Below are 25,528 nucleotides of genomic sequence, written 5' to 3'. Positions count from 1 at the left end.
GAGAAACATTTAATCTCATCATGTAAGTATTGAAACATAAATCATGTTAAAAAATCTGAAATAAAATGTGATATCACTCTATGATGACGATACTCTGAAATTTGTTTCTAATTTCTAAAACTTAATTTAGTCACTTATATTTTTGTTAAGTAAATTTTTAAACAATTTTATGTAAATGACCCCTTACATTCAGCATTCACACATCATTATTACCTGCTTAAGAATACCACTGTTAGGAGGGAGACCCTGTCAGGTGACATTCAAAGAGTTTGTGGATAAGAGACAAATCATGATGTAACTGGGAAATGTAATAGTATAGCTAGAACCAGAGGTGTGAAATCTTTCTGCAACATGGGATAGAATCTCGTAGCTCTAAACTGAGGGAGAAAGCATCTGTTCTTTATAGAAAAACATCCAAACATGTCTTTATTTAATATATTTTATTGTCTTTAAACGTTAACAGCAAAATAATGAGTATAGCAATCGAAACATTAACATTTGAGATTCTACAATGTTAAATTGGTCTGATGACAGAATGTGAGAAACGTTGTTGCTGAGAGCAGACAGAGAGCAGTATCAGAGTAAAACCAGCAGCAGAGTCCCAGTGAGTCAGCTCAGGACTGGGGACACTGGTCTCTCCTCAGTGTCTCTGAGAGCGGAGTCTGGGAGCCCTGGGTGGCCTCACAGGTCACAGAGCCCACCTTCCTCCACTGGTCTGCAGGGAGCCTCAGGGTGCTGCTCCAGCTGTAGAGGCCGTCCTTCTCCAGCAGCACGGGGCTCCTGCTCTCCTCCCAGCTGATGCTGCTGCTGCCGTCCACCTTCCAGGCCAGACTCCAGCCTGAGGGGAAGCCCTTGTTGGCCAGGCACATGAGCGTGGCCTTCCCCTGCTGCAGCTCCTCACTGGAGGGGGGCAGCACCGTCAGGGTGGGGGGGACTTGACCCACTGCAGAGAGAGAGAGAGATCAATAAAGTTCATATGAAGTAAACTGAACTCCATGCAACATGTTATATCAGAGGAGGCTTCTACTTATTGAGTGGGTGAAGCTGGTATTAAAGTTTCACTTCCCTCTCTGAGCTCAGTACCCATGGCAACAGACAGGCATCACTGCTGAACCATGGCAACAGACACGTCTCGGTACTAAAGATAAAACGTTTAACAGGGGGCACTTTAGCTGTGCTTAAACATTTTTAATCTCCAAACTAACATAAAGACTTTCAAAGTTCAACATCAACATTTGAGTTGAATATTGTGAGGTTTTCATTGGTTTATAGATCTTAAATGTTCCGCGTCTCAAGCCAAATGATGACACGTGTTACTTCCCTTCTTGTGAGCAGAAATCATCACCAAAAAGTCAGGATTCATTACTTTAACATTTAAATGAAAATTGTTGACTACTGAACTACTTTTAAACATAAAACAAATCTGATACAAATCATCAAATTGCTTGACGATCATAAGTCTGGTAGAAAGATTGATCATTATGAACATTAAACCCTGAGCAGAAAAAGATTTTTCACCACAAATAATTAAACGTACACCTTTACACATTTTCTTCATTAAGAATAATGCAGGATCGTTTTGCATAATAAACAATGAATATAATCATTCAGTGCAGTAGATTTTAGTCTGGTTCACGACACTGTGAAGCCTTCAAGAATGTCTACAAATATATAAAATATAACATATCAGACAAAATATAGTAGTAATATCTACATCTATGGAATTTAAAGAGAATACACATGAAATATCAGTTATTAGAAGAGTGAAATGTACTTACAGTTAACCTCCAGTCTGGTTCCTCCACCGAACGTCCACCACAGTGATACAAAGTCATTGAGCCGCCGTACAAAAACCTCTCACTGTAGAGACACGGCTCTCTGACTCTGACACAAACAAACTCAACATCATGAGCCTGTTTGGAAAATGTTGCAAGATGAAAATGAAAACTGAACAACCGATTTACAGAATGCATGTTTTTTATTTAATGTATTTTAGTTTTCTTTTAAGATTTTTTTTTTTTGCCATTTTCAAGCTTTGTTTGACAGTAAAGAGTTGAAATGGGGAGACAGAGAGAGGGGGGGTGACCTGCAGTAAAGGTCCATAGGTCGGATTTGAACCTGAGACCACTGCAACGAAGGCCTGAGCCGATATGGTACACACACCATAGACCTACCACTGGAGCACCCCCGGTATTTTAGTTTTTAATTGAATTTATACAAATCATCTTAAGTAATTCATGTCAATACAACAGAGGATAGATATGAATAAAATGTGCTTAGAGACATAAATTCAAAATGATGTGAAATTGCAATTGAAAGGCTTCCAATCAATACTGTGATGAAGTGATTGATCCATTGATAAACAGCATCCTCAGAGTGATCCCAGTCCCTGTTGGAGTCAGTCAGAGCATTTCCATAGAGAGCCACTTTGCATCAGCAGCACCATGCTCCAGTGCTCTGGGAGAGTTTATAGTCCTGAGAGTTGAACACTGGATGACTGACAGCTGTCCTTCATGACAACAGAAGCCACAGAAATCCTCCTCATCAGAAACATGACTTTGATCTGCGTCCTCATCTGGACTCTCCTCTGCTGCTGCTTCACAGGTAAAGTCCAGAGAATCAAACTCCTCTGTGAACATCCGTCCCTCTGAAATGAAGCCGACAAAACCATGGAGCTGATTTATGTTTTTGTCTCTGTCTCCTCAGAGTCCAGAGGACAGTACACAGTGACTCAGCCTGGAGCAGTGGGCTCTGCTCTGGGAGGCTCCGTCCCCATCACATGTAAAATCAGTCAGAATATTTATAGTACCTATTTAGCCTGGTACCAACAGAGAGATGGAGAAACTCCTAAACTGCTCATTAAGTATATTAGCACTCGAGAATCAGGGATTCCAGGTCGTTTTACAGGCAGTGGATCAAACTCTGACTTCACTCTGACCATCAGTGGAGTCCAGGCTGAAGATGCAGCAGTTTACTACTGTCAGAGTCTACACTATCCCAACAGTCAGTGGGTGTCCACACAGTGAAAAACCGTCGTACAAAAACCTCCCTCAGTCAGACTGAACTGAAACTGAACTGACTGCTGCAGCTGGAAGCTTCTGCAGGGACTGATACACTTCACTGAAGACACACATACACACACACACACACACACACACACACACACACACACACAAGCCCATATTTCATGAAATACACTAAAGATAATATTGCAGTTAAATAATTAAATAACTAAATAATGCAGTTAATAATTAAATAAATAAATAAGTTGAACATCTCAACTTCTAACCATGAATTCAAACCACATTAGGATATGTTCCCGTCAATGTCATGAATCACAAAACTCATTTTACATCTTATTACACTCAAACATGTTAAGTGTCTTTTATTTAACTAGATAATTATGAATAAAATTAACCTTCAGCTCAATTTATTACAGAGAAGGACAGCATTGTTATTTATTTGTAAAATAGTCGAATGAAAATATGATATCCAAGTGAATTAACCCTGACACAAACTCAGTGTCTTTGGATTAGTTAGTAATTTAGGAAGATATGAAATCAGCTACATGTTTTTAATATGGATGGACACATCTGATGAGATGAATATTCCTTTATTGTTCAATAGACTATTAGTATCACTGCAAGTAGTGAAACATAGTAGACAATTTATTTAATCTGTCAGTTTCCTAATTTAAATATGATTTGCTTTGAATCAGATTTATGTTATCACACTGTATGCAGACGATACCCTTCTATTTCTGTTCCAAATAAAATCTCATTATTATTTAGATTTTTGGATTTAGAACTAAAAAATATTCAATGTTGCTAATCAAGAAAGATGTGAACATATTGATCTTCTTCCAGAGCAGATGTTATATAAACCGAAGACTTGTTACTGTTGTGACTTTGTGCATTAATCTGACGATTATCAGTGTATAATAAATACCAAAGATTGGATGTCATGTTAATTTTACACACGATTCAATCTTTATTGTTTACAGTTTTTAAAACAATCAATAAAAAGAAGAAGACGTTAATGATGATACATGATAAAAAGAAAGAGCCAGAGGGATTCTGAGAGCAGACAGAGAGCAGTATCAGAGTAAAACCAGCAGCAGAGTCCCAGTGAGTCAGCTCAGGACTGGGGACACTGGTCTCTCCTCAGTGTCTCTGAGAGCGGAGTCTGGGAGCCCTGGGTGGCCTCACAGGTCACAGAGCCCACCTTCCTCCACTGGTCTGCAGGGAGCCTCAGGGTGCTGCTCCAGCTGTAGAGGCCGTCCTTCTCCAGCAGCCCGGGACTCCTGCTCTCCTCCCAGCTGATGCTGCTGCTGCCGTCTACCTTCCAGGCCAGACTCCAGCCTGAGGGGAAGCCCTTGTTGGCCAGGCACATGAGCGTGGCCTTCCCCTGCTGAAGCTCCTCACTGGAGGGGGGCAGCACCGTCAGGGTGGGGGGGACTTGACCCACTGCAGAGAGAGAGAGAGATTAATAAAGTTTATATGAAGTAAACTAAACTCCATGCAACATGTTATATCAGAGGAGGTTTCTACTTATTGAGTGGGTGAAGCTGGTTTTAAAGTTTCACTTCCCTCTCTGAGCTCAGTACCCATGGCAACAGACAGGCATCACTGCTGAACCATGACAATAGGCACTTCTCGGTACTAAAGATAAAACGTTAAACGGGGTGCACTTTAGCTGTGCTTCAACATTTTCAATCTCCAAACTAAACATAGAGACTTTCATAGTTCAACATCAACATTTGAGATGAAGATTGTGAGGTTTTTATTGGTTGATAGATCTTAAATATTCCGCGTCTCAAGCCAGAACCTCATAAATGATGACGTGTTACTTCCCTTCTTGTGAGCAGAAATCATCACCAAAAAGTCATGTTTTATTACTTTAACATTCAAGTGAAATTTGTTCACTACTGAACTGCTTTTAAAATTAAAACAAATCTGATTCATATCATCAAATTGCTTGACGATCATAAGTCTGGTAGAAAGATTGATCATTATGAACATTAAACCCTGAGCAAAAAATTATTTCTACCCAAAATATACAAACGTACACCTTTACACATTTTCCTCATTAAGAATAATGCAGGATAATTTTCCATAATAAACGATGGATATAATCATTCATTGCAGTAGATTTTAGTCTGGTTAACGACACAGTGAAGCCTTCAAGAATGTGTACAAATATATAGAATAAAATATATCAGACAAAATATAGTAGTAATATCTACATCTATGGAATTTAAAGAGAATACACATGAAATATCAGTTATTGGAAGAGTGAAATGTACTTACAGTTAACCTCCAGTCTGGTTCCTCCACCAAAAGTCCACCACAGTGATACAAAGTCATTGAGCCGCCGTACAAAAACCTCTCACTGTAGAGACACGGCTCTCTGACTCTGACACAAACAAACTCAACATCATGAGCCTGTTTGGAAAATGTTGCAAGATAAAAATTAAACCTGAGCAATAGATTTACAGAATGTATGTTTTTTATTTATTGTATTTTAGTTTTCTTCTAAGAATATTTCTTTTGGCATTTTCAAGCTTTATTTGACAGTAAAGAGTTGAAATGGGGAGACAGAGAGGGGGGGGTGACCTGCAGTAAAGGTCCATAGGTTGGATTTGAACCTGAGACCACAGCAACGAAGGCCGGAGCCGATATGGTACACACACCATAGACCTACCACTGGAGCACCCCTGGTATTTTAGTTTTTAATTGAATTTATACAAATTATCATTAGTAATTCATATCAATACAACAGAAGAAAGATATGAATAAAATGTGTCTGGAGACATTAATTCAAAATTATGTGAAATTGCAATTGAAAGACTTCTATTCAATACTGTGATGAAGTGATTGATCCATTGATAAACAGCATCCTCAGAGTGATCCCAGTCCCTGTTGGAGTCAGTCAGAGCATTTCCATAGAGAGCCACTTTGCATCAGCAGCACCATGCTCCAGTGCTCTGGGAGAGTTTATAGTCCTGAGAGTTGAACACTGGATGACTGACAGCTGTCCTTCATGACAACAGAAGCCACAGAAATCCTCCTCATCAGAAACATGACTTTGATCTGCATCCTCATCTGGACTCTCCTCTGCTGCTGCTTCACAGGTAAAGTCCAGAGAATCAAACTCCTCTGTGAACATCCGTCCCTCTGAAATGAAGCCGACAAAACCATGGAGCTGATTTATGTTTTTGTCTCTGTCTCCTCAGAGTCCAGAGGCCAGTACACAGTGACTCAGCCTGGAGCAGTGAGCTCTGCTCTGGGAGGCTCTGTCTCCATCACGTGTAAAATCAGTCAGAATGTGTATAATGGAAACTATTTATTCTGGTACCAACAGAGAGATGGAGAAACTCCTAAACTGCTCATAAGGTATACTAGCACTCGAGAATCAGGGATTTCAGATCGTTTTACAGGCAGTGGATCAAACTCTGACTTCACTCTGACCATCAGTGGAGTCCAGGCTGAAGATGCAGCAGTTTACTACTGTAAGAGTCTACACATTCCCAACAGTCAGTATGTGTTCACACAGTGAAAAACCGTCGTACAAAAACCTCCTTCAGTCAGACTGAACTGAAACTGATCTGACTGCTGCAGCTGGAAGCTTCTGCAGAGACTGATACACTTCACTGAAGACACACACACACACACACACACAAAACACACACACACACACACACTACAGCAGCACTAGAGATACTCAACAGGTTATAACATTTGAGTTCTGTCCAAGTAGGACACTTAGATAAAGCAGAAAATCCTCTCCCTTGTTGCAAAAAATCAACAGCTGACGTACACGGGTTTTTTTGTTGGCCTAATTTTGACGTAAAATGACAAAAGACTGTTTGGGAATTTGTGACTTCTCTTCAAGTTGAATATGACATCAGTCGCAAATATTTACATGAAAACTTGTTTGATAGCTCAGTCACTTAAAGAAAATCAAAATGATAACTGAAGCATTGACCCAAAACAGAGACGGGGAAAACTATAACTTGATAGTTTTTATTGATAATATCATATGGAATGAATAACGTTGTGGATTAGGAAACATCAGATTATCTAAAATATTTAATACCACATCAGTATCACAGGTAATTTAAACATTTGTGTTGCCTCTTACTGTTATCTATTCTAACACAACATTAAGGGGCAGTGTTGAGCAGTAATTCCATTAAGTTCATTTCACACCAATTTGTACACAAACGTATCAATGGTGATTAGATAATAATGGATGTTAAATAATAATGATTATATTGCATGACTGAGAAACATTTAATCTCGTCATGTAAGTATTGAAAAAATAAATCATGTTAAAAAAATTTGAAATAAAATGTGATATCACTGTATGATGACGATACTCTGCCATTTGTTTCTTATTCTTAAAGCTTAATTTAGTCTCTTAAATTTTTAGTTAAGTACATTCTTAAACTATTTTATGTAAATGACCCCTTACATTCAGCATTCACACATCATTATTACCTTCTTAAGAATACCACTGTTAGGAGGGAGACCCTGTCAGGTGACACTCAAAGAGTTTGTGGATAAGAGACAAATCATGATGTAACTGGGAAATGTAATAGTATAACTAGAACCAGAGGTGTGAAATCTTTCTGCAACATGGGATAGAATCTTGTAGCTCTAAACTGAGGGAGAAAGCATCTGTTGTTTATAGAAAAACATCCAAACATGTCTTTATTTAATATATTTTATTGTCCTTAAACGTTAACAGCAAAAGAATGAGTATAGCAATCGAAACATTAACATTTGAGATTTTTCAATGTTGAATTGGTCTGATGACATAAAGTGAGAAACGTTGTTGCTGAGAGCAGACAGAGAGCAGTATCAGAGTAAAACCAGCAGCAGAGTCCCAGTGAGTCAGCTCAGGACTGGGGACACTGGTCTCTCCTCAGTGTCTCTGAGAGCGGAGTCTGGGAGCCCTGGGTGGCCTCACAGGTCACAGAGCCCACCTTCCTCCACTGGTCTGCAGGGAGCCTCAGGGTGCTGCTCCAGCTGTAGAGGCCGTCCTTCTCCAGCAGCCCGGGACTCCTGCTCTGCTCCCAGCTGATGCTGCTGCTGCTGTCCACCTTCCAGGCCAGACTCCAGCCTGAGGGGAAGCCCTTGTTGGCCAGGCACATGAGCGTGGCCTTCCCCTGCTGCAGCTCCTCACTGGAGGGGGGCAGCACCGTCAGGGTGGGACGGACATCACCTAGGAGACACCAATCAGCTTAGAGGACAGGGACCACACAGCTGTCAATCAAACACCACACACTTTGACACCTTTACTGTGTGAGAGTTCAGTGTCTCATTGAAGGAGTTTCTGTCAGATGGTTGTTCTGCTTCACCAGTCACTCACTCACACATTGTTTCACTTCCCTTTAAGAAACCTCTCATGCACATCAGCACAGAGACAATCATCATACAGAACTCAAATATATCAAACTATGCTGGAAATAAAATCAAATTTTAAATATTGTTTTTCCATTTGAAGAAAACTGTAAAGTACAGTGGATATATTTTCACTCGTCTATCTTTTTCCTGGTACATTTAAACACGTTTACTGTTACAACTCTCCAAAGGTTCAAAGTTAATCCGCAGTTAACTGAAATAATCAGCAGAAAATAACAAAATACAGCAACACTTGGCAAATAAAATACAATTAAAATGTCACAAACATTTAAAAAGCCAAAGAGTATCAGATGAATGCCAACATTCAGCCTTTTTAGAAGATCGGACATTTTATAGCTTTTATACCAAATCAAATATTTTTGCCTTCATTCACACGACATACAATAACTTTGGTTTGATTGCTGTTTTCGAAACCTTCCCTAACGTTCAAGCTGTTTCTCTCATTCTTCACATTAAATAGAAAAGTTGAAAGAGAATCTCAGTGAAGCTCAAGTTCAAGGTAACAGAGGTGAAATGATCAATAAAACTGAGTCTGTAAAGTGATTTAAATCAGTCCAAAGTGAACGTATATCTAATACAAATATTCACACATACAAATTATAACTTCAACTGGTGAAACCATATGTAATACTCAAGCAGAAACTTACTTCCAACATCCAGCCTGGTTCCTCCACCAAAAGTCAACCACAGTGATACAAAGTCATTGAGCCGCCGTACAAAAACCTCTCACTGTAGAGACACGGCTCTCTGACTCTGTCTGACAAACTAAAATTCCTCAACTTTCTACTTTCATCTAGAAATCTTATTATACCACTTCTCATCCACACCAAGCAGTTATAGTAAATATAACCATGATTTATTTCAAATACTAAACTGCACTTTCGTTTTACACTAAAACTGCTGTAAAAACAACAAGTCCACATGATAAAATCAGATGTCTGAGTTTCTGGAGAGAAATTTACATCAAGAAAATAAAATGTTGCTCATAAAATAATAAAAACATGTCAAAGATTGAACTTACTTCCAACCTCCAGTCTGGTTCCTCCACCGAACGTGTACCACAGTGATACAAAGTCATTGAGCCGCCGTACAAAAACCTCTCACTGTAGAGACACGGCTCTCTGACTCTGACACAAACAAACTCAACATCATGAGCCAGTTTGGAAAATGTTGCAAGATAAAAATGAAAACTGAACAATCGATTTACAGAATGCATGTTTTTTATTTATTGTATTTTAGTTTTCTTTTAAGATTATTTCTTTTGGCATTTTCAAGCTTTGTTTGACAGTAAAGAGTTGAAATGGGGAGACAGAGAGAGGGGGGGGGGTGACCTGCAGTAAAGGTCCATAGGTCGGATTTGAACCTGAGACCACTGCAACGAAGGCCGGAGCCGATATGGTACACGCACCATAGACCTACCACTGGAGCACCCCCGGTATTTTAGTTTTTAATTGAATTTATACAAATTACCTTTAGTAATTCATGTCAACACAACAGAGGATAGATATGAATAAAATGTGGTAAGAGACATTAATTCAAAATTATGTGAAATTGCAATTGAAAGTCTTCTAATCAATACTGTGATGAAGTGATTGATCCATTGATTAACAGCATCCTCAGAGTGATCCCAGTCCCTGTTGGAGTCAGTCAGAGCATTTCCATAGAGAGCCACTTTGCATCAGCAGCACCATGCTCCAGTGCTCTGGGAGAGTTTATAGTCCTGAGAGTTGAACACTGGATGACTGACAGCTGTCCTTCATGACAACAGAAGCCACAGAAATCCTCCTCATCAGAAACATGACTTTGATCTGCGTCCTCATCTGGACTCTCCTCTGCTGCTGCTTCACAGGTAAAGTCCAGAGAATCAAACTCCTCTGTGAACATCCGTCCCTCTGAAATGAAGCCGACAAAACCATGGAGCTGATTTATGTTTTTGTCTCTGTCTCCTCAGAGTCCAGAGGCCAGTACACAGTGACTCAGCCTGGAGCAGTGAGCTCTGCTCTGGGAGGCTCCGTCCCCATCACATGTAAAACCAGTCAGGATATTCCTGACTATAGCTGTTTAGCCTGGTACCAACAGAGAGATGGAGAAACTCCTAAACTGCTCATATACTATACTAGCACTCGAGCATCAGGGACTCCAGATCGTTTTACAGGCAGTGGATCAAACTCTGACTTCACTCTGACCATCAGTGGAGTCCAGGCTGAAGATGCAGCAGTTTACTACTGTCAGAGTGCACACAATCCCAACAGTCAGTGGGTGTTCACACAGTGAAAAACCGTCGTACAAAAACCTCCCTCAGTCAGACTGAACTGAAACGGAACTGACTGCTGCAGCTGGAAGCTTCTGCAGGGACTGATACACTTCACTGAACACACACAACTTTATTTAAGTTTAACTCACACTAACAGAACACAGACTCTTTCAAAACCATGTGTTAAATATTTCTATAACCATATCTCCAGGTCAGGACAAAAACAGCAAATATTTCTCCAGAATGTGTTGCCTGGATACTATAAGCCCTGATCTATGGGTGGGAGAAAAAATGGGAACTCTCAACAAAAGTTGTCAACATTTATAATATAATATGTTGGAATATATTTAAATGCACCATATATATATTTAAATGCATATTTAAATGCCTTGTATGAAACATCACCATAATACATAATTGTGAGGTTTAGTTCAAAATGTATACTAAACACAATCTTAATATTTGTGGTTAAAATTTGACCATATGAGCAAGAAAGTTTAGCTTTAAACCACATCAATTAAGTTTAAAGAACTCCTAAAGATACAACAGTATTGGTCAAATGGACAGGAGATGCTTATGACACACACCATTGTCTTTTATATGAAAAGGTTGGGTGGCCCTCCCTTAAAGAGAGGTGTGACGCACATTGGCACATTTTTATTTACAAAGCCTTGACCGGGAAAGTTCCTCGTTATTTAACAGAAATGCTGCAAATTTCAGATGGGCTTTATCAGACCCACTCCACTGACATGCTTATGCTTTATGTCCCACAAGCCCAGTCTGAGCTGGGAAGGACAGCTTTTAGCTTCAGTGGCCCTGACTCCTGGAACAACTTACAGCAAAAATTTTAACTAAATACCTTCATATCCTTTAACCAATTTAAACAAACTATCTTAAATCTGCCAAACTCTACCTGTAACTGTTTTAATTAGGCTATATTGTACTTTCACCCATTTCATTTTAATTGCTGCCACTCTTCACCACTGTGTAAATGTTTCAATTGTTTTTTCTCTTCATCTGTTGTTGTGTATTTGATGTATTTGCATTGAATATTTTGTATGTATTGTTGTTTTTCCTTTAAATTTGTTTTGAACTCGACGTAATTATAAATGAGGGTCACCCCTCAATTGGTCTCTCGAGGATAAATAAAAGTTAAATGAAAATGAAAAATAACCAGCTGTATAGTAGAAAACTGTGTAATCTGCATAATGATGGCATTTGCTACGTTTTTCTTTAGCAGCAGAAAAACACTAAGATCTGTGAGAAATGTTTTTTTGAATGATTTATAAATTCAGCTGAAGGAATCAGTGAGAACTTTACTGCACGTTCTAAAAAGTCCAGGAGAGAAGATTATTCTTACACCTGAGTGAGGGTCGGTTTTCTTTACTATGAGAAAAAAATTAAGAGGTGGATTAGGGGTTCATCTATCAGTTCATCAACAGAAACTATGGCAATCAGCAACACATGGATATTGTAGTTTCTTCATGTTAAGGGGCCTTTTACAGGATACTTTAAAGTTAATAGGAAACAAGACTTCCTTAATGGGTAATCACCCAGAGTCATTAAGCAAAACCCACAGAAAAATAATCAGTGACACATTGCTTAGTCAGTCAGAATATTTCCATAGAGAGCCACTGTTAACAGAATTTAATTTGCTTTATTGTATAATATTTTAATGCACAATACATGCTTTCTGCCTATTGAACTTTGTCCCAGAACCTGAGAACTCCAAAGTGTTTTGCTACAAGTTTGTTGTTTAGCCTTGAAGCCTAATAAGATTTTGGCCCATACAGAGGTATGACGCATTCATGTGCACAGTAGCTTCACTCCCCATATTCTGTTATCAGACATTGTATGAAAGATAACACCAGCTGAGATGAATTTCTGGGAATGTATGCCTAATTAAAACATTTCTGCTTTCGCCAGCAAAAATAAGGGCTGGACACACCAAACCTAGTATGTGTTTGCGCACACACCAACTTCTCTTGCATATAATCTCTGTACACTGTTCATTCGATGTATTCAACCATGTATCAAGCCAGGTACATTGTTGTTTGACCCTTGTATGCTGTTTGCAAGTAAATTCACCTGCTTCCAAGAAGGCCTGACTCAGTTTCAATTATTCAAACACTTGGGTAGTTTGATGAAATAATTCTAGTAACAAATGGTCCTTCGAGTGAGCCGGATCCAACATCCTCTTCTCTGGACAAGAAGAGCCTGCACCGTGAACGGGGGAGTCCAAGATCTCTCGACAAAAGACCTCCAGTAAACAGAGCTACAAAAGAGGCTGTCTGCAGACTCGACTTGGACGGAGAGGGGTGACGGAATCCAGAGCCTGAGCGAGTCGAGGCTTTCTTGAAATCAGGTGAACATAAACAGCTGATTTTGTTTTATATTTGTTCTTACTTAGAGACGAGTAAGGTAACTACTGGCTTACATAGAGACGAGTAAGGTAACTACTGGCTTACATAGAGACGAGTAAGGTAACTACTGGCTTACATAGAGTGGTTTGAACAGGGTTCAAGTCCCTGTTCGGGCCCCACGTTGGGGTCTCAACCTGTAGTGTTTGGGGAGATGCACTAGAGACAAACCTATCTCAGCCTTTGGTGTTTGAGAATTTACACTGTCAAAAACAAAAGTCTCACGTACGTAATTAGATGATCATTAGTGGGGTCGAGGGTGGTCCCTTTATTCTGACAGATATAGTTTGTTCCATTAAACTGAGAGTTCTTTGTAATTCGGGAAGGTTTTATGGAAACAAATTGATATCTGGCTGCTTGTTGTTACTTAGCCTGGGGATATAGTACTGCTCCAGGGAGTTAGTCTATGACAGGTTGTTTATTTGTTTTGTTTTGTTATGTTTGTCAATAGTCTACATCTGCAGAGTAGACTTATTTGTTTTGTTTAGAATACATCACATAGGGTGTTCTAGTTTTAAATTGGTGAATTTTGTTAATCAATTGGAGGGAATAGGGGTGTTCGTCCTGTTAAATTGATTAGATTTTACATTTAAAAAAAAAAATTAAATTACTTGTAAGCAACTGCCCCTCTTACATATGATCAAATATCTGACTTTACCAATCCAAGCCCCATAGTGAACCTTAAAGATTAAAGGTGTAGTCAATCATTTGAAGTTCCAGCATAAACTTACAAAAAAGCGACCTTTTGTGTTCTTTTTATGAAAATGTTCACTGAAAAGACTTGTTCAATGCTTTTGATTTGAATTACAAGTTAAAGGGGATTTTTATGCTGAAAATATGATCATAATGTGTATTGTTGATATAAATTGATTCAAAAACTGGTTAACTGTAAAGACACCTATACTTAACCTACATGTTAACTTTTGTTATTTGAAAAACAAACTATAACACCATGTCAGATTTGGAGAAGTAGAGAGCTTCTCAGGAATGTGGTGTGTGTGTGATTCAGTCCCATGCAGAAAAGGGAGGGCCTGTCTCACTGACTGCCTGTGTGTGCTTGAATGCTGCCCAAACACAGAAAAAAAAATGTGAACTGAAGGATGATATTTTAGAAACAACCCTGGCAGAATGATGAGCATTTCTTTTGAGAACATGTTACTGCTCAAATTCATTCTGTTTCAGATGCAAGGAGAAGACGAAGCTGACCATTCTTCAATAAGGACAATTGGACACTGAGGAACAATCTGAATCGGTTATGGTAATATCCTACATAACCATTCCCCCAGTGACTGTAATATGAAGGACACTTTGCGTCAAAATGCCACAAAAGGACTTGTTGACCATCAAGACGATCTTGGTTCCTGTTCCCTGGCTTCTACAAAGACTGTCCTCTTTGAAACTGTACATAGACGATATAGCACCAGTACACAAACTTGCATTTTCACAACTGTGATGTTGATGTACTTGATATTATTCTGCTTGACTGAAATATATTTACTCATATGCTTTGCCCTTTTGCTTTGAAGTGTTGCAGAAAGTTGCATTAAATATTATAAAAAGGGTGGAATGTTAACAGAATTTAATTTGCTTTATTGTATAATATTTTAATGCACAATACATGCTTTCTGCCTATTGAACTTTGTCCCAGAACCTGAGAACTCCAAAGTGTTTTGCTACAAGTTTGTTGTTTAGCCTTGAAGCCTAATAAGATTTTGGCCCATACAGAGGTATGACGCATTCATGTGCACAGTAGCTTCACTCCCCATATTCTGTTATCAGACATTGTATGAAAGATAACACCAGCTGAGATGAATTTCTGGGAATGTATGCCTAATTAAAACATTTCTGCTTTCGCCAGCAAAAATAAGGGCTGGACACACCAAACCTAGTATGTGTTTGCGCACACACCAACTTCTCTTGCATATAATCTCTGTACACTGTTCATTCGATGTATTCAACCATGTATCAAGCCAGGTACATTGTTGTTTGACCCTTGTATGCTGTTTGCAAGTAAATTCACCTGCTTCCAAGAAGGCCTGACTCAGTTTCAATTATTCAAACACTTGGGTAGTTTGATGAAATAATTCTAGTAACAGCCACTTTGCATCAGCGGCACCATGCTCCAGTGCTCTGGGAGAGTTTATAGTCCTGACAGTTGAACACTGGATGACTGACAGCTGTCCTTCATGACAACAGAAGCCACAGAAATCCTCCTCATCAGAAACATGACTTTGATCTGCGTCCTCATCTGGACTCTCCTCTGCTGCTGCTTCACAGGTAAAGTCCAGAGGATCAAACTCCTCTGTGAACATCCGTCCCTCTGAAATGAAGCAGACAAAACCATGGAGCTGATTTATGTTTTTGTCTCTGTCTCCTCAGAGTCCAGAGGCCAGTACACAGTGACTCAGCCTGGGGCAGTGAGCTCTGCTCTGGGAGGCTCCGTCCCTATCACATGTAAAACCAGTCAGAATGTTTATGGTGGAAACTATTTACACTGGTACCAAGAGAGAGATGGAGAAACTCCTAAACTGCTCATATATTATGCTAGCACTCGAGCATCAGGGATTCCAGATCGTTTTACAGGCAGTGGATCAAACTCTGACTTCACTCTGACCATCAGTGGAGTCCAGGCTGAAGATGCAGCAGTTTACTACTGTCAGAGTCAACACTATCCCAACAGTCAGTGGGTGTTCACACAGTGAAAAACCGTCGTACAAAAACCTCCCTCAGTCAGACTGAACTGAAACTGAACTGACTGATGCAGCTGGAAGCTTCTGCAGAGACTGATACACTTCACTGAAGACAGAAACACACATACTTTATCAGTAGCAGTAGAGATACTAGACAAGGAACAAAACGCGAGTTCTGTCCAAGTTGAACAATTTATAGATTAAACACTAAATCATTTTCCTTGTGGCAAAAGGTCAGAGTTTGACGTTCATGATTTCTATTTTTGACGGCCTCCTGCAAATTTCCAATTCCAATGAAAAAAAAAAAAATCCTGGAATTTTTAGCGTCTTTTCAAGTTGAAGTTGAAAGCGTTTCAACACAAGCATCAGCCGCAAATCATTTAATGGATTTTTTTAAATTTTATTTGAGAGTTTGGAGAGACAGAGATGAAATGGGGCAGAGAGGGGAATGACATGCAGAGAAAGACCCGGGCTGGATTCTAACCCGTGGTCTGCTGTTAAGAGGATTTAGCCTCTATTGGTGGGTGCTTTCACCACTACACCATGAGCGCCCCTCCGATTAAGTCACTTAAAGTAAATCAAGCCGACAACTGAAGCTATGATTTGATAGGTTTTATGGATTATATAATAGGAAATGTCAAATAAAGTTTTGGATTAAGGAACAACAGATTATCTAAAATATTTAATTCCACATCAGTATCACAGGTAATTTAAACATTTGTGTTGCCTCTTACTGTTATCTATTCTAACACAACATTAAGGGGCAGTGTTGAGCAGTAATTCCATTAAATTCAATTCAAACCAATTTGAACACAAATGTAACAATGGTGATTAGATGATAATGGATGTTAAATAATAATGATTATATTGCATGACTGAGAAACATTTAATCTCATCATGTAAATATTGAAAAATAAATCATGTTAAAAAATCTGAAATAAAATGTGATATCACTGTATGATGACGATACTCTGAAATTTGTTTCTAATTTTTAAAACTTAATTTAGTCCCTTAGATTTTTAGTTAAGTACATTTTCAAACAATTTTATGTAAATGACCCCTTACATTCAGCATTCACACATCATTATTACCTGCTTAAGAATACCACTGTTAAGAGGGAGACCCTGTCAGGTGACACTCAAAGAGTTTGTGGATAAGAGACAAATCATGATGTAACTGGGAAATGTAATAGTATAACTAGAACCAGAGGTTTGATATCTTACTGCAACATGGGATAGAATCTTGTAGCTCTAAACTGAGGGAGAAAGCATCTGTTGTTTATAGAAAAACATCCAAACATGTCTTTATTTAATATATTTTATTGTCCTTAAACGTTAACAGCGAAATAATGAGTATAGCAATGGAAACATTGACATTTGAGGTTTAACCATCTTGAATTGGCCTGATGACAATAAGTGAGAAACGTTGTTGCTGAGAGCAGACAGAGAGCAGTATCAGAGTAAAACCAGCAGCAGAGTCCCAGTGAGTCAGCTCAGGACTGGGGACACTGGTCTCTCCTCAGTGTCTCTGAGAGCGGAGTCTGGGAGCCCTGGGTGGCCTCACAGGTCACAGAGCCCACCTTCCTCCACTGGTCTGCAGGGAGCCTCAGGGTGCTGCTCCAGCTGTAGAGGCCGTCCTTCTCCAGCAGCCCGGGGCTCCTGCTCTGCTCCCAGCTGATGCTGCTGCTGCTGTCCACCTTCCAGGCCAGACTCCAGCCTGAGGGGAAGCCCTTGTTGGCCAGGCACATGAGCGTGGCCTTCCCCTGCTGCAGCTCCTCACTGGAGGGGGGCAGCACCGTCAGGGTGGGGGGGACTTGACCCACTGCAGAGAGAGAGAGAGATTAATAAAGTTTATATGAAGTGAACTAAACTCCATGCAACATGTTATATCAGAGGAGGCTTCTACTTATTGAGTGGGTGAAGCTGGTGTTAAAGTTTCACTTCCCTCTCTGAGCTCAGTACCCATGACAACAGACAGGCATCACTGCTGAACCATGACAACAGACACGTCTCGGTACTAAAGATAAAACGTTAAACAGGGGGCACTTTAGCTGTGCTTAAACATTTTCAATCTCCAAACTAAACATAAAGACTTTCATGGTTCAACATCAACATTTGAGATGAAGATTGTGAGGTTTTTATTGGTTGATAGATCTTAAATATTCTATTTCTCAAGCAGGAACCTCATAAATAATGACATGTGTTACTTCCCTTCCTGTAAGCAGAAAGCTTAACCAAAAAGTCAGGTTTCATTACTTTAATATTTAAACGAAATCGTTGACTACTGAACTGCTTTTAGAAATAAAACAAATCTGATACATATCATCAAATTGCTTGACGATCATAAGTCTGGTAGAAAGATTGATCATTATGAACATTAAACCCTGACCAGAAAAAGATTTTTTATCACAAATATTTAAACGTACACCTTTACACATTTTCTTCATTAAGAATAATGCAGGATAATTTTCCATAATAAACGATGGATATAATCATTCATTGCATTAGATTTTAGTCTGGTTAACGACACTGTGAAGCCTTCAAGAATGTCTACAAATATATAAAATAACATATCAGACAAAATATAGTAGTAATATCTACATCTATGGAATTTAAAGAGAATACACATGAAATGTCAGTTATTGGAAGAGTGAAATGTACTTACAGTTAACATCCAGTCTGGTTCCTCCACCGAACGTGTACCACAGTGATACAAAGTAATTGAGCCGCCGTACAAAAACCTCTCACTGTAGAGACACGGCTCTCTGACTCTGACACAAACAAACTCAACATCATGAGCTTGTTTGGAAAATGTTGCAAGATAAAATGAAAAATTAACAATCGATTTACAGAATGTATGTTTTTTATTTAATGTATTTTAGTTTTTAATTGAATTTATACAAATTATCTTTAGTAATTCATGTCAATACAACAGAGGATAGATATGAATAAAATGTGCTTAGAGACATTAATTCAAAATTATGTGAAATTGCAATTGAAAGACTTCTAATCAATACTGTGATGAAGTGATTGATCCATTGATAAACAGCATCCTCAGAGTGATCCCAGTCCCTGTTGGAGTCAGTCAGAGCATTTCCATAGAGAGCCACTTTGCATCAGCAGCACCATGCTCCAGTGCTCTGGGAGAGTTTATAGTCCTGAGAGTTGAACACTGGATGACTGACAGCTGTCCTTCATGACAACAGAAGCCACAGAAATCCTCCTCATCAGAAACATGACTTTGATCTGCGTCCTCATCTGGACTCTCCTCTGCTGCTGCTTCACAGGTAAAGTCCAGAGAATCAAACTCCTCTGTGAACATCCGTCCCTCTGAAATGAAGCCGACAAAACCATGGAGCTGATTTATGTTTTTGTCTCTGTCTCCTCAGAGTCCAGAGGCCAGGTCACAGTGACTCAGCCTGGAGCAGTGAGCTCTGCTCTGGGAGGCTCCGTCCCCATCACATGTAAAACCAGTCAGAATATTCCTAACTATAGTTATTTACACTGGTACCAACAGAGAGATGGAGAAACTCCTAAACTGCTCATAGAGCAAACTAGCACTCGAGCATCAGGGATTCCAGGTCGTTTTACAGGCAGTGGATCAAACTCTGACTTCACTCTGACCATCAGTGGAGTCCAGGCTGAAGATGCAGCAGTTTACTACTGTCAGAGTGGACATCATATCAACAGTCAGTGGGTGTTCACACAGTGAAAAACCGTCGTACAAAAACCTCCCTCAGTCAAACTGAACTGAGCTGCAGCTGGAAGCTACTGCAGAGACTGATACTGATACACTTCACTAAACACACACACACACACACACACACTACAGCAGCACTAGAGATACTCGACAAGTTATAACATTTGAGTTCTGTCCAAGTAGGACACTTAGTTAAAGTATAAAATCCTCTCCCTTGTTGCAAAAAAATCAACAGCTGACATACACGTGTTTTTTAGTTTGCCTAACTTTTACGTAAACTGACCAAAAACAGTTTGGGAATTTGTGACTTCTCTTCAAGTTGAATATGACATCAGTCGCAAATATTTACAAGAAAACTTTTTTGATAGTTCAGTCAATTAAAAAAAATCACAATGATAACTGAAGCATTGACCCAAAACAGAGATAAATATAGTAGTTAAAAACTATAACTTGATAGTTTTTATTGAAAGTTTCATACGGAATGAATAATATTGTGGATTAGGAAACATCAGATTATTTAAAATATTTAGTACCCCATCAGTATCACCAGGTATAGAAACTTTTGCCGTACTGTTATCTATTCTAGCAAAACACAACATTAAAGGGCACCGGTGAGCAGTAATTCTATTAGATTCAATTCACACCAGTTCATACACAAATGTAACAATGGTGATTAGATAATAATGGATGTAGAATCATAATGATGAAATTGCAATAACTGACGAAACATTTAATCTTGTGATGTAAGTATTGCAAAAGAAATCATGTTGAAAAATCTGAAATAAAATGTGATATCACTGTATGAGGACGATACTCCGCAATTTGTTTCTAATTCTTAAAACTTAATTTAGTCCATTAGATTTTTTGTTGAGTACATTTTTAAACTATTTTATATAAATGACCCCTTACATTCAGCATTCACACATCATTATTACCTTCTTAAGAATACCACTGTTAGGAGGGAGACCCTGTCAGGTGACACTCAAAGAGTTTGTGGATAAGAGACAAATCATGATGTAACTGGGAAATGTAATAGTATAACTAGAACCAGTGGTGTGAAATCTTTCTGCAACATGGGATAGAATCTTGTAGCTCTAAACTGAGGGAGAAAGCATCTGTTGTTTATACAAAAATATCCAAACAAGTCTTTATTTAATATATTTTATTGTCCTTAAACGTTAACAGCAAAAGAATGAGTATAGCAATCGAAACATTAACATTTGAGATTTTACAATGTTAAATTGGTCTGATGACAGAAAGTGAGAAACGTTGTTGCTGAGAGCAGACAGAGAGCAGTATCAGAGTAAAACCAGCAGCAGAGTCCCAGTGAGTCAGCTCAGGACTGGGGACACTGGTCTCTCCTCAGTGTCTCTGAGAGCAGAGTCTGGGAGCCCTGGGTGGCCTCACAGGTCACAGAGCCCACCTTCCTCCACTGGTCTGCAGGGAGCCTCAGGGTGCTGCTCCAGCTGTAGAGGCCGTCCTTCTCCAGCAGCCCGGGGCTCCTGCTCTCCTCCCAGCTGATGCTGCTGCTGCTGCCGTCCACCTTCCAGGCCAGACTCCAGCCTGAGGGGAAGCCCTTGTTGGCCAAGCACATGAGCGTGGCCTTCCCCTGCTGCAGCTCCTCACTGGAGGGGGGCAGCACCGTCAGGGTGGGGGGGACATCACCTAGGAGACACCAATCAGCTTAGAGGACAGGGACCACACAGCTGTCAATCAAACATCACACACACTTTGACACCTTTACTGTGTGAGAGTTGAATGTGTCTCATTGAAGGAGTTTCTGTCAGATGGTTGTTCTGCTTCACCAGTCACTCACTCACACATTGTTTCACTTCCCTTTAAGAAACCTCTCATGCACATCAGCACAGAGACAATCATCATACATAACTCAAATATATCAAATTATACTGGAAATAAAACAATCACATTTTAAATATTTTTTTTCCATTTGAGGAAAACTATAAAGTACAATTGGTATATTTTCCCTCGTCTATTTTTTTGTTCAAAGTCCTGTTACATTTAAATGCATGTATTGTAAAAGCTCTCCAACGGTTCAAAGTTAATGAGATCTACAGTTAAAGTACATTATAAGCCCAACATAAATGAGGAGCAAAGTTAAACTGCATCACAAACATCAGGGAAATGTCTACACTATTCCAAACTGAGGTCAATAGACTATTACTGCTTTTTAAGAAGATCTGAGATTTTGCAGCTTTTATGTCAAATCTTCTTGCCTTTATTCACACGACTGAAAATAACTACGAGTATGAGTGTTGTTATTGAATGTTTCCTACAATTCAAGCTGTTCACATTTCTGACATTAAATAGAAACGTTGAAAGAGAAGCTCAGTGAAGCTCAAGCTCAAGGTAACAGAGGAGAAATTATCAATAAAACTCAGTCTGTAAAGTGATTTAAATCAGTCCAAAGGGAACGTACATCTAATACAAATACTCACACATATAAATCATAACTTCAACTGGTGAAACAATATGTAATACTCAAGCAGAAACTTACTTCCAATATCCAGTTTGGTTCCTCCACCAAAAGTCCACCACAGTGATACAAAGTCATTGAGCCGCCGTACAAAAACCTCTCACTGTAGAGACACGGCTCTCTGACTCTGTCTGACAAACTACAATTCCTCAACATTAAACTTTAATCTAGAAATCTAAATACACCACTTCTCATCTGCACCAAGCAGTTATAGTAAATATAATCATGATTTAATTTCAAATACTAAACTACACTTTGTTTTTTACACTAAAACTGCTAAGAACTACAATTTCAGATGTAAAATCACATGTCTAAGTTTCTGAAGGAAAATAAATGTGAAAGAAAGGAAAAGTTGATAATAAATGAATGAAATACATCAAAGATTGAACTTACTTCCAACATCCAGTCTGGTTCCTCCACCGAACGTGTACCACAGTGATACAAAGTCATTGAGCCGCCGTACAAAAACCTCTCACTGTAGAGACACGGCTCTCTGACTCTGACACAAACAAACTCAACATCATGAGCCTGTTTGGAAAATGTTGCAAGATAAAAACAAAAACTGAACAATAGATTAACAGCATGTATGTTTTTTATTTAATGTATTTTAGTTTTTAATTTAATTTATACAAATTATCTTTAGTAATTCATGTCAATACAACAGAGGATAGATATGAATAAAATGTGCTTAGAGACATTAATTCAAAATTATATGAAATTGCGATTGAAAGACTTCTAATCAATACTGTGATGAAGTGATTGATCCATTGATAAACAGCATCCTCAGAGTGATCCCAGTCCCTGTTGGAGTCAGTCAGAGCATTTCCATAGAGAGCCACTTTGCATCAGCAGCACCATGCTCCAGTGCTCTGGGAGAGTTTATAGTCCTGAGAGTTGAACACTGGATGACTGACAGCTGTCCTTCATGACAACAGAAGCCACAGAAATCCTCCTCATCAGAAACATGACTTTGATCTGCGTCCTCATCTGGACTCTCCTCTGCTGCTGCTTCACAGGTAAAGTCCAGAGAATCAAACTCCTCTGTGAACATCCGTCCCTCTGAAATGAAGCCGACAAAACCATGGAGCTGATTTATGTTTTTGTCTCTGTCTCCTCAGAGTCCAGAGGACAGTACACAGTGACTCAGCCTGGAGCAGTGAGCTCTGCTCTGGGAGGCTCCGTCTCCATCAACTGTAGGGTCAGTCAAAGGGTTGAGAGCTGCTCGAGTGCTCACTGTTTAGCCTGGTACCAACAGAGAGATGGAGAAACTCCTAAACTGCTCATATACGATACTAGCTCTCGAGAATCAGGGATTCCAAGTCGTTTTACAGGCAGTGGATCAAACTCTGACTTCACTCTGACCATCAGTGGAGTCCAGGCTGAAGATGCAGCAGTTTACTACTGTCAGAGTTTTCACTATCCCAACAGTCAGTATGTGTTCACACAGTAAAAAACCGTCGTACAAAAACCTCCCTCAGTCAGACTGAACTGAAACGGAACTGAGAGCTGCAGCTGGAAGCTTCTGCAGAGACTGATACACTTCACTGAAGACACACAACTGTTTTTAAAGTTAAACACACACTAACAGAACACAGACTCTTTCAAAACCATGTGTTATTAATTCTATAACCATAGGTCAGGACACAAACACCAATTCTTACTTCAGAATATGTTGCCTGGATACTCTAAGCCCTGATCTATGGATAGGAGGAAAAATGGGAATTCTCAACAGGAGCTGTCAACATTTATAATATAATCTGTTGGAATATATTTAAACACACCAGAAGGGCCTTGTATGAAACATCACCATAATACATAATTTTGAGGCTTAGTTCAAAATGTCTACTAAACACAATCTTAATATTTGTGGTTAAGATTTGACCATATGTGCAAAAAAGTTTAGCTTTAAACCACATCAATTAAGTTTAAAGGACTCCTAAAGATACAACAGTATTGGTCAAATAAGCAGCTGTATAATAGACAACTGTGTTATCTGCATAAAGACGGCATTTTTTATGTTTTTATTTGGCAGACGAAAAACACTAAGATCTGTGAGAATTTTTTTTTTAAATGATTTAAGTTCAGCTGAAGGAATCAGTGCGAAACTTACTGCACGTTTTAAAAAGTCCAGGAGAGAAGATTATTCTTACACCTGAGTGAGGGTCCGTTTTCTTTACTATGAGAAAAATATTAAGAGGTGGATTAGAGGTTCATCTATCAGTTCATCTGAAACTCTCAACAGATAAAATGGCAATCAGCAACACAGAGATTGTGTTTTCTTTATATTTAAAGGCCTTTCATACTTTAAAGTTAAGATGACACAAGACTTTTTTAATGAGTATTGGGGAAAACCCACATAAAACTGATCAGTGACACATTGCTGATCCATTGATAATGAGTCAGTCAGCGCATTTCCATAGAGAGCCACTTTGCATCAGCAGCACCATGCTCCAGTGCTCTGGGAGAGTTTATAGTCCTGAGAGTTGAACACTGGATGACTGACAGCTGTCCTTCATGACAACAGAAGCCACAGAAATCCTCCTCATCAGAAACATGACTTTGATCTGCGTCCTCATCTGGACTCTCCTCTGCTGCTGCTTCACAGGTAAAGTCCAGAGAATCAAACTCCTCTGTGAACATCCGTCCCTCTGAAATGAAGCCGACAAAACCATGGAGCTGATTTATGTTTTTGTCTCTGTCTCCTCAGAGTCCAGAGGCCAGGTCACAGTGACTCAGCCTGGAGCAGTGAGCTCTGCTCTGGGAGGCTCCGTCTCCATCACATGTAAAACCAGTCAGAATATTTATGACTCTAACTCTTTAGCCTGGTACCAACAGAGAGATGAAGAAACTCCTAAACTGCTCATTAAGTATATTAGCACTCGAGAATCAGGGATTCCAAGTCGTTTTACAGGCAGTGGATCAAACTCTGACTTCACTCTGACCATCAGTGGAGTCCAGGCTGAAGATGCAGCAGTTTACTACTGTCAGAGTTTTCACGTTATCAACAGTCAGTATGTGTTCACACAGTGAAAAACCGTCGTACAAAAACCTCCCTCAGTCAAACTGAACTGAAACTGAACAGACTGCTGCAGCTGGAAGCTTCTGCAGAGACTGATACACTTCACTGAGGACAAACACACACACACACACGCACTCCAGTACACACATACACACACACACACACACACACAACCACATTTCATGAAATACATTAGGCTAATATTTTAGTAAAATTATTCAATAACTAAGTAATGTAGTTAATAATTAAATACATTAATTAGTTGAACATCTCAACTTCTAACCATCAATTCATTCAACATTAAGATATGTTCCCGTCTATGTCATGAATCACAAACATGTTAAGGGTCTTGTATTTAACCAGATCATTTTGAATGAAATTAACCTTCAGCTCAAAGTAATACAGAGAAGGACAGCATTGTTATTTATTTGTGAAATAGTCAAATGAAAATATAAAATCCAGGTGAGTTTATCTTGACAACAAATTCAGTGTCTTTGGATTAGTTAGTTATTTAGGGAAATAT

General features: G+C 39.2%; 9 gene segments (V, D, J or C); 7 read left to right on the top strand and 2 right to left on the bottom strand.

Moving 5' to 3' along the window:
- Positions 1-2,669: 2,669 nt before the first annotated feature.
- Positions 2,670-3,026, top strand: LOC307264123 (Ig kappa chain V region 120-like). The segment is given in 1 exon: positions 2,670-3,026.
- Positions 3,027-4,137: 1,111 nt separating this feature from the next.
- Positions 4,138-4,610, bottom strand: LOC307264122 (Ig kappa-b4 chain C region-like). The segment is given in 2 exons: positions 4,607-4,610; positions 4,138-4,466 (listed from the first exon to the last, which is right to left on the bottom strand).
- Positions 4,611-6,081: 1,471 nt separating this feature from the next.
- On the top strand, positions 6,082-6,558 carry LOC307264121 (Ig kappa chain V region 120-like). The segment is given in 2 exons: positions 6,082-6,133; positions 6,236-6,558.
- A 1,276-nt stretch (positions 6,559-7,834) lies between these two features.
- Positions 7,835-10,313, bottom strand: LOC307264120 (Ig kappa-b4 chain C region-like). The segment is given in 3 exons: positions 10,118-10,313; positions 9,451-9,471; positions 7,835-8,229 (listed from the first exon to the last, which is right to left on the bottom strand).
- A 30-nt stretch (positions 10,314-10,343) lies between these two features.
- LOC307264119 (Ig kappa chain V region 3547-like) lies at positions 10,344-10,703 on the top strand. The segment is given in 1 exon: positions 10,344-10,703.
- A 4,625-nt stretch (positions 10,704-15,328) lies between these two features.
- LOC307264118 (Ig kappa chain V region 120-like) lies at positions 15,329-15,805 on the top strand. The segment is given in 2 exons: positions 15,329-15,380; positions 15,483-15,805.
- Positions 15,806-19,144: 3,339 nt separating this feature from the next.
- LOC307264117 (Ig kappa chain V region K-25-like) lies at positions 19,145-19,504 on the top strand. The segment is given in 1 exon: positions 19,145-19,504.
- A 3,563-nt stretch (positions 19,505-23,067) lies between these two features.
- Positions 23,068-23,436, top strand: LOC307264115 (Ig kappa chain V region 3547-like). The segment is given in 1 exon: positions 23,068-23,436.
- A 1,103-nt stretch (positions 23,437-24,539) lies between these two features.
- Positions 24,540-25,016, top strand: LOC307264114 (Ig kappa chain V region K16-167-like). The segment is given in 2 exons: positions 24,540-24,591; positions 24,694-25,016.
- The last annotated feature ends 512 nt before the right edge of the window (positions 25,017-25,528 follow it).

Source organism: Ammodytes marinus (genome assembly GCF_949987685.1).
Source record: "Ammodytes marinus genome assembly, chromosome: 17".
NCBI classification, from domain to species: domain Eukaryota; kingdom Metazoa; phylum Chordata; class Actinopteri; order Uranoscopiformes; family Ammodytidae; genus Ammodytes; species Ammodytes marinus.
This window is presented reverse-complemented; position numbering and strand designations above follow the sequence as displayed.